At 29.1% G+C, this 9836-nt stretch overlaps 1 long non-coding RNA gene across 1 annotated transcript; it reads left to right on the forward strand.

Moving 5' to 3' along the window:
• Window positions 1–4894: 4894 nt before the first annotated feature.
• Window positions 4895–9047, forward strand: LOC140439660 (uncharacterized). The gene is made up of 3 exons (XR_011950678.1): window positions 4895–4993; window positions 5120–5252; window positions 7245–9047. It is a non-coding gene; the product is annotated as an uncharacterized lncRNA (long non-coding RNA).
• Window positions 9048–9836: the final 789 nt, after the last annotated feature.

The raw sequence follows: 9836 nt of genomic DNA on the forward strand, positions 1-9836 counted from the left end.
AGATTTTGAGAGAAGATTCTTAAATTATTTCTGGGGAAAAATCCAGCAACTACAAGTAAATAAAGAGTTACAAAATGGAAAATACCATGAGAGGATGGGCGTATCAGAAAAGATGTACGCATTACAACTCTATAATAATGCAAAACATTTGCAATATAATTATTCATCAGAACAATTGGTAGAGTTGATATCGCGACATTTTGAAGATACCTTGGAAGACCACATAAATCTCCAAAATTACAAGGACATTGACAGCTTATGTCAATTTTTGCAAATGAGAGAATCACGTAGGCATGAAAGAAGAGAAAGAAGACCGCAAGAAAATTATAGACAAAGAGAAAACCAAGAATATAGAGATAGAGGTCAAAATTTTAGAAGATATTATACAAGACGAGAATTCATACCTAGACGGGGATATGAAAATAGACCGAACGGAAGAGAGAATTATGAACCCAGAACCCAGAGATGGAATGAAAACAGGGATCGGGAAAATCAGAGTAGAAATAACCGCCCATACCAAGGAAACAGATACAATAACCCACGGAATGAACAGGAATCTCGCGGTAACCGATACGGGAATGATAGACCAAAAGAGAACAGAAGAGAAATAAATAATATGCAAAGAGAAGAAAATGAATATGAGAGAGAAGATGACGGGAGAGAAAACACAGAAGAACAACAGGCGTGTTTTCAAGAAGGCGCTCACTAAAAACGAAGAAACAAACAGGAATTTTTTGTCACCCCAAGGAATTTATTAAACTGGCAGAAAACAATGAAAAGAGAAATGGAGTTAATTTAAAATTTGTGGATGGATTTATAAATGAGAAACCAATTAAAATTATGATAGACACAGGCTCTGAAATAACACTGGTCAACAGAAAATTAATCGAAGAAGTAAATTTAACAAGTCTAATTTATAAAATACCTAGGGTGAATTTAGTGGGCGCAAATAAACGGACATTGGCAACAATAAATGAAGGTATACGAGTAATGGTACGATTGAAAAAAAAAATATGTATGCACTTCAATGTGTAATAATGCCGAATATGTCACATGACATGATTGTAGGCGTTGACGAATTAACGGAAAAACATGTAGTTATCGACTTCAAAACCAATACGATGAAAATAACAAAGGAAAAAGAAGAAGAACAGGATAAGGAACAAGAGAAACAAATTACGGACGAATCAGAGAAAGAACAAACGGTGGAAATGAACCTGGTGACGAAGAAAGGAAAAGGAAGAAAGAGGGGAAAAGGTCAGAAAAAGATCAAAGAAAAAAAAACCTGGGATTCCTCAAAAGATGAGACGAGCTCAGGAGAAGAAGATGGAAAGATTTTGACAAGAAATGAAAGCAAAACTTGGGATTCCTCAAAAGAAGAGACGAGCCCAACAAAAGAAGATGGAAAGATTTTGACAAGAAATGAAAGCAAAACTTGGGATTCCTCAAAAGAAGAGACGAGCCCAACAAAAGAAGATGGAAAGATTTTGACAAGAAATGAAAGCAAAACTTGGGATTCCTCAAAAGAAGAGACGAGCCCAACAAAAGAAGATGGAAAGATTTTGACAAGAAATGAAAGCAAAACTTGGGATTCCTCAAAAGAAGAGACGAGCCCAACAAACGAGGATGGAGTAAACAGCTATGAGTTGAAACATATGGATTCTGAAAAGATCAGAGGTATTTATAATATCCATGATGTATATAAATATCACGAATGAAGATTTAAATTTGTATAAAGTAGATAGTAGGATAGGATAATACGTAGCATAAGTACAGCTAGCATACAGGAAGTGCGTTTAGTTTGCCTCGAGAAAATTTAGTTGCATAAATTGATAAATTTTATCGATTACAAAGGCGGGGATTTGTTGTACTTTTGAATGTCCATAAGCAATAAAAAACCGATATACAAATTTTATTACTTAAATAAAAATTAAAATTATTGATATTTCATAAAGACACGGGCATATAAATTTTCAAACATCCTGTATAAGACAAAATATGTATTTTAAGTTGTTCGAAGAATTGTTCATTAGGCCTCAGAGACAAGACTTTCAAATATTATCGATAAGAAATTTAAATAAGTCGGTTATTGTGGAATGGATTTACCCGGAATAAAAGTGTATATAAAAAGTGTTGCAACAATAGACCGGGATTTGTGGTGGTTTTTCTCCCCGAAAGATTATATCGGTAAAAGTTTATTAACAAAAGACATTGAATTGAGAAACAGGTATCGTTTGTAGCTATTAGTAAGAAATATTTGTAAAGCAGATAGATTTAGTTAGAATAATTAAAGAAGGTTGTTTTCTGGAATTACCCGAATGACGTTTTATAGAGAGAGTTGGTTGGTAACGATATACGTCACAGAGGTGGATGATTTTTATTGGTCAATTTTTGAATGCAAGGAGGTTGGTTTTGGCTATGAGATAGGAGAGAGAAAAAAAGGTTAGTTAGTCAGTTTTCGTCGTCCAAGAAGGAAGGAGCTTTGTGATTTGTGTTTGTTTGAAGTCCCGAAGACGTAATTTACCGGGTGTGTTTATTTGCTGTGTAAAAGCTGACCAGTGTGAGGAACGGGGTACAGAGAGATAGAAAACCAAAGGGTATAAGAATATTAATAGCAGACGAAGCCGGAAACATTTGGAGTTATAAACAGGCGCGGAGATTGGCTCAAAAGGAGGCTGGATAGACTAACACGAGTTGTTGGGTTGCAGATACAAGGACAGATAGGAGAAAGGTGTACGTCATCTGGACCACAATAGAAGCAGAAGCAGAGAAAGGATTTTTTTGTTGTGGCGTGGCCATAGAATTGCAACGGCAGAGAAGGAAAGGTCAGTCAATTTTCATTAGAGCCGGAGTGTGATTTTCATTTATTAATTAAATAAATTGAATAAATAATAGAGACAGTTAATTTTGCGATCACTTAAAAAAAAAGAATTATAAAAAGAGCTTAGTTATAACACATATTAAAAATCAATGTAAAATAACATTTGGGTCCATGATAGAAAACAACTTCTCATATATTTAAAGTTAGTATATTGCAAATATTACAGGATTGATTGTTATATAAAATTTCATTAAAATAAAGGACATCTCACATATAGTTCAGTTGAAATTCTATGTATTTTATTCAGGTCATATTACCTATCCCGATTAGGAAGCCAATTGGAAAATATTTTGAATCCACGATCAAAGGTAAATAGTACAATTTAAATAGCCTGAGATTGTAATTAATTAATGCTGATTTATTGTGATTAATTGGAGATTAGATCATTTAATAAATATAGACAGGATTTTTCCTAAGTAAGCAATATAATACAATTTAAATAGCATAACAATATATATATATATATATATATATATATATATATATATATATATATATATATATATATATATATATATCTAACATAACCAATGTAAAATTTAAAATAAACTATCGTTAAATTGAAATTCTTATGAAACTAATTAAATTATATAGACAATGTAAATTTTAAACAAACTATCTTTAAAATGGAAATTCTTATGACACTAATTAAATTATATTAACAAAATTTTGTACCTTTCTGTCAATGAATGCCTAAATGAAACTGTTCTCCAAAATAAAGATTTTAATCACCACTCAATGTCTTCGTTCTCAGCCTCGGTTATCTTTCTTTTGTAAACTTGCCTTGCCAAATACTCCACAATGTTTTAATTATCAGCTTCCACCATTTTAGAATATTTTTCTTTTTAATAGTATTTAAAAATCAGTAAACTATTGTTCTTTCCTCTTTTCTATTTATTCTTCTTTCTAATAATCTTTTTTTTCTCTTCCAATCACCAAACCATATATTAACTCCAATACAACATACATTAACTCCAATAAATATATCTCCAATCACAATATACATAACATAATTTTTAATCTTCAATAATATTCTCTTTATTCTGTTTCTTAATCTTCATTGAACTTACTATATTGAACATCTGGACCTTCTGACTGATTATCTTGAAAATCTAACTAACTGACTGACTTTCTGTCCTTACTATCTTAAAATTACTGAACAACTGACTTCACTATATTGAAAATATGATCGACTGACTTTATACTGACTTCATACTAACTGTCCTCTTTTTTTTTTTCAAATCACCGAGTATTTATATCTTTTCAATGTTCCAGAATCATCTGGCAAGAAATCATATTCGAATTGTTCTATTTCCTAAATATATGAATGTTCTCGAAAAAGTATATGTTCGATTATTTCCATTTTACAGACATAACCATATTCGCGAAGCTTCTACCGTAAACAAAGGTTAAATTCTGTCTATTGACGTCTTTCTAGATAAAGAAGATTATTATTCTAACTAAAATTCTATCGAGAATTTTATGGAAATTTAGGCTTTTCAGATCAGAATACAAATGTATATATAAATTACACATTTTAAATTAATAAATGACACTATTTTAAATCCATAATTCTATATAAAAATTCATACTATCCAATTCACTTAAGTGTATAGTTGGTTGCCTATAAAGATGGCTCACTCAAATATATTTACCATATTATAATTATTAAAATAACCAAATACATTGCAACTTAAACACTTTTTAAACTTATTATTATGTTAATTCCTTAAGAATGCCCTCATATAAATGCTTTTTATATCTAATATTATCTAGTATATAACTTATAAATTATTTTTAATCACTATTTTTCTTTCTCCTATATTTAATATCATCCCAATACCCCAAAATTAATTTTAAAAGAAATAATTCACTTATTATTTTTTTAAATATTAATTTTCTTATCCACATACCCTAGTAAATATAATAAATTAAATAATTCAATTTTTTATTTTTTTTTAATTGTTTTATTAAATACATCCCTGTTGTCTGTCTATGTCAAACTGTCATGTCAAATGGAGCAATGGAGGCTATATTATCAGAGAATAAAAATATAACCTAATTAAAAATATAATCTATATTGTGTTCTGTTTATTTATAGACAAGATTTAGGTAAAACATTTCCGTTCAAAAGGCTTTCATCAATATAAATAGTAAATTTTACACTTTTCATATTATTTTTATAGAAAAACATTTATAGAATCAATTTAGTATCTAACCCCAAATTATGATTTTTAGGGCACAGATAATTTCCATATTGGCAAGATCAACAAGTATGATGTCAAATTGATTCACAACAAAGAAATCTACCATCTATCTATCTATCTCAACAAATTAAGTCCATTTAATGAAATGGATCTATCAGTAAGCTGTTAGTGTTGTTATTATTAGTGTTAAAAGTATAGGAAACATTATTCAATCTCTTCATGATATTTGAAAATGTCATTAACATAAAAAAAATAGATAAAAGAATTTTATCTGTATCTATCAACATAACTATTTAGTCCATTCTGATTTTCGATTCTGTATGGACCTTCAAACGTTGGTTGTAATATCTTACAACGGTTTTCTCTAACATTACTCTTTCTAAGTGAACTAATTAACACTTTGTCTCCTTTTTGAAATGTGATTGGTTTTTTATTTTTCGATTTTGTCTTCTGATATATTTTTCAGCTTTCCTCTTAATTCGGTTATTTACTTTCTGCATTACTTGTTCTAACATATCCTGATTATATTCACTAATCCATTTTCTGTTTCTTATATGGCCAAACATTAAATATTCTGGTACTTCCTCTGTATTTAAATTATGTGTATTATTTAAAAAATATTCTACTTGTGGTATATGTTGCTGCCATGTCTCATGTTGATCCTGGCATACTATCCTTAAATATTTTATAACTTCTTTAATATAATATCTTTCTGCAGGATTTGCCTGAGGATGTCTGATACTTGTAAAATGAATGTTGATTCCCTTTTTCTCACAAAATGCCCGAAATTTTTGGTTGTTAAAATATGTAGCATTATCTATTATGCAATTTCTAAATGGTCCTATTTCTTCGAAAAATTGATTAATATATAATTTCAATGTTTTAACATTTGTTCTTGAGCAGGGATATAGTTTAATAAATTTTGTATATAAATCAACTATCACTAGTATATGCTTTTTTCCCGTTGGACTTGGAACTAAATTTGAGATGAAATCCATGGAAACTGTATTTAGTTTTTCATATACAACATTAGATCTATATGTGTTCTGGTTTTTGAAATCCTTTTCTTTGTTTATTTGACATATTTGGCATTGGGTAGTAATTTCTTTTGCTATACTTATATCATTCTTTGCAAAATAATTGTCCCTAAATAGCATCCATAGCTTTCTTCAACCAATATGCATGTAATTGTTATGTAAATTTTTCAATATTTTCCTTGCCAAAGTTCTACTTATTACATATACTTCTATGGCATTTATTATTTTATAATACACCCCATCTTTCCTAAGGACTTTTTGTTTTTCACTCAAATTGATCTAATCTCTTATGATTTCTTCTTTAGAATATAAGCCAGTGCTTTCTACTAACTGATTTAATCCAATTTTTATTGTTCGCTGCCCTTTTTGTGATGTATTTTCTAACCTTGACAAAGCATCTGCCACTATGTTGGATTTTCCAGAAATGTATTTGATTTCAAAGCTATATTCACTCAGTATTAGACTCCAGCGGTGAACTCTACTGTTTCCATATTTGTTATTTAATATAGATGTTAGAGCTTGCTGATCTGTTTCTATAGTAAATTCATTACCCAACAAATAAAATCTTAATTTTGTGACACAGTGTATGATACTTGCTAGTTCTAATTCTGAAACTGAGTAACCCTTTTCATGTGGCTTTGTAATTCTTGAAATGAACTGTATTGGGTATTCGACCCCATCATGTATTTGTAATAATACCCCTGAAAATCTCTCTATTGATGCATCTGTTCTTAATATAAATGGCTTTGTGTAGTCAGGATGGTATATTTTTAAATTTGACAGAAAAATGTTTTTGATTTCTTGGAATGCTAGTTCTCTTCTCTGATCCCATCTCCATCTTACACCTTTCCTCAGCAGTTCAAGTAATGGAATTTCTTTTATACTTAGATCTGGTTTCATCCTTTTATAATAATTAATTATTCCAATAAATCCTCTTAAAGTTCTTAGATTGTGTGGTGTTTTATATTCCAGAATGACCTGTGTCCGTTCTGGATCCATTTCGATTCCCTTAGTGTTAAGTTTATAACCTAGATATATTATTTCTTTTTGAAAAAATGTACATTTTTCTTGATTTATTTTTAGTCCAACTTTGTCTAATCTGTTGATTATAATTTTTAGGTGTTTTAGAAAAGATTAGATTAGATTAGATCAGCCGTTTTAGAAAAGATAAATATATCATCAATGTAGTGAATTACAAAATGTTCATATTGATCCAGAATATCATGAAGACATCTACATAGAGCCCTGCAAGATGATTGAAGTCCAAATGGTACTACTTTGAATTGATATAATACTCCATCTATCTGAAATCCTGTATACTGTCTACTTTTTCTTTCTAGAGGTATTAACCAGAAACTATGCTGTAAATCGATTTTAGTGAAAAATGACATTCCTGTAATTCTTCCTAGTATTCCATCTATACTCATTGGTGCTTCAAATTGATTTTCAGTAATCTTGTTAATATTCCTTGCATCCAAACATAACCTGATTTCACCTGATCTTTTACGTACTACTACTATAGGGTTTATGAAACGTGTATCTGCCTTCTCAATGATTCCATCTTCTAACATATTATTAATCGTTCTGTTTACTTCTTCTCTGTATTTATATGGTATTGGGTATGATTTTGTTTTAAAATATTTTTATTCTTTAACGTTTATACTATGGATATAATTTTGTGCAATTCTATTTTCTTTATTGACAAGTCCCTTGTGTTGCTGCAATATGGAAACGACTATTGATTTATATTCTTCAGGGCAATTAACTTTTATCACATCTTCTTCTTTACAAATAAAATTATTCTTCATTATGTACTCATTATTCTTTGCTTCCAATTTTACGCACTCCACCTCGTAGGCATCCATCTTCTTAAAATTTCCATTCCTTAAATATTCACTACAATTATTCTTTGCATTATTTTGGGACATTTCCCTATCATCAAAATACATTTCTTCTTCATAAACATTATTACTTTCTTTTAACAATATCTTATCAACTCTTATTCCTTCTTCCACCTCATCTTTCTGCATAAACTTAATTATTTGCCCTTCCAAAGTTACCATTTTATTTTCAAAATCTATCTTTACTTTCTTCTTTTCCAATTCATCATTTCCCATTAATATATCAACACATAAATCCTTGACAATAAATCCTTGCATATGAATTTCTTTATTAAGAATATTATTTTAAAATTGGCTAATTTATTAATTTCACCCAACTTGTTATTATTTGCACCCACAATTTTAATTTTTGGAATCTTTATTATATCTTATAGTTTTAATGTATTAAAAATAAATTTCTCAGAGACTAAAGTACTTTCTGAACCAGTATCTATCATAACCTTAATCATTTTATTTTTGGCCATAGCATTTATATAAATTAAATTAATAGATTCAATAATTTTATCTTCACCTAAAGAAATAAATTTAGAAGGTTTTTCATAATAGCAATGGCCCAACTTTTAATTCAGAAAGTTTACTTAACAAAATTTTGATTGTTAGAATTGTCAGATTGTGTCTGACCACTTGGATCTAATGTCCTATGACTTTCCCTACTATGACTTCTACTCATATTTTCTTGCCTTGCACTATTTCGTTCCCTATCTTCGCAGCGTCTATTCCTTCGTACACAATTTACCTGTCTGTTATAGTTAGGTCTTTCTGTATTTCTTCTATTGTTAAAATCTTGTCTATTATAATTAGTATTGTTATTAAAATTTTGTCTATTATAACTAGTATTGTTATTAAGATTAAAATGTTGTAAATGATTACCATATCTAGTATTATTGTATGATTGTCTATATTGTTGATAATTATTCTTATTATATTGAAAGTTATCATTGTTTTTTCTGTTATTATTATTATTCATCGTAATATCATTGTTATCATTATTACTTGCCATATTACCTCTTTGTATTCTTTGAATAAAATTAATAAAACTCTGTATTGTTTGAATATTTTGTACAGTTACTGTTTGCACAACATCGGCATCAAAATGTCTAGATACATTTAAGACTGTTTCGTCCTCTCTAAGTGGTGGTTCTGAATATTTTGCAACCGTTATCAGTTTTATTGCATAATCTACCATATTTGATCTTAAATTGTGATTATACTTTCCAAAATATAGAACTTTCCTAAATTTAGCTTGCTCTAATTCACCCCAATAATAATTTAAAAATTTATTTTCAAATGTTTGAAGATTATCTAGATCATTTTCAATACTGGCAAACCAAGTTGCCGCATTGTCACTTAATGTCATTCTAATATAATCTTTAATATCATTAATATTATTCACTAATCTTAATTTATGTTTTAAACTATTTATGTATACTCTAGGATGCAGATTTTTTATATTACCAGAGAATTTAATCCCAGTCTCATTTGTTAAATTTAAGTAAGGTCTCCCTATGTCTCTCATTTGTGAAATATCATCTATTCTATGTTCCACATTTCTTATTTGATTATTATTTATTTGGATATTTTGTTGCATATCGTTTAATTTTTCTTCTGTTTTTCTCCTGTCTTCGTTAATTTTTACTTCTAAGTTACATTTCTGCAACTCTATTTTGTGTTCTATATCTATCTTATTATCTTGAATAACCTTATTTACTTCTGTCCTCTCTTCGTGTCCTGTCCTGTCTTCGTTAATTTTTACTTCTAAGTTACATTTCTGCAACTCTATTTTGTGTTCTATATCTATCTTATTATCTTG

This window comes from Diabrotica undecimpunctata, chromosome 1 (genome assembly GCF_040954645.1).
Source record: "Diabrotica undecimpunctata isolate CICGRU chromosome 1, icDiaUnde3, whole genome shotgun sequence".
Classification (NCBI taxonomy): Eukaryota; Metazoa; Arthropoda; class Insecta; order Coleoptera; family Chrysomelidae; genus Diabrotica; species Diabrotica undecimpunctata.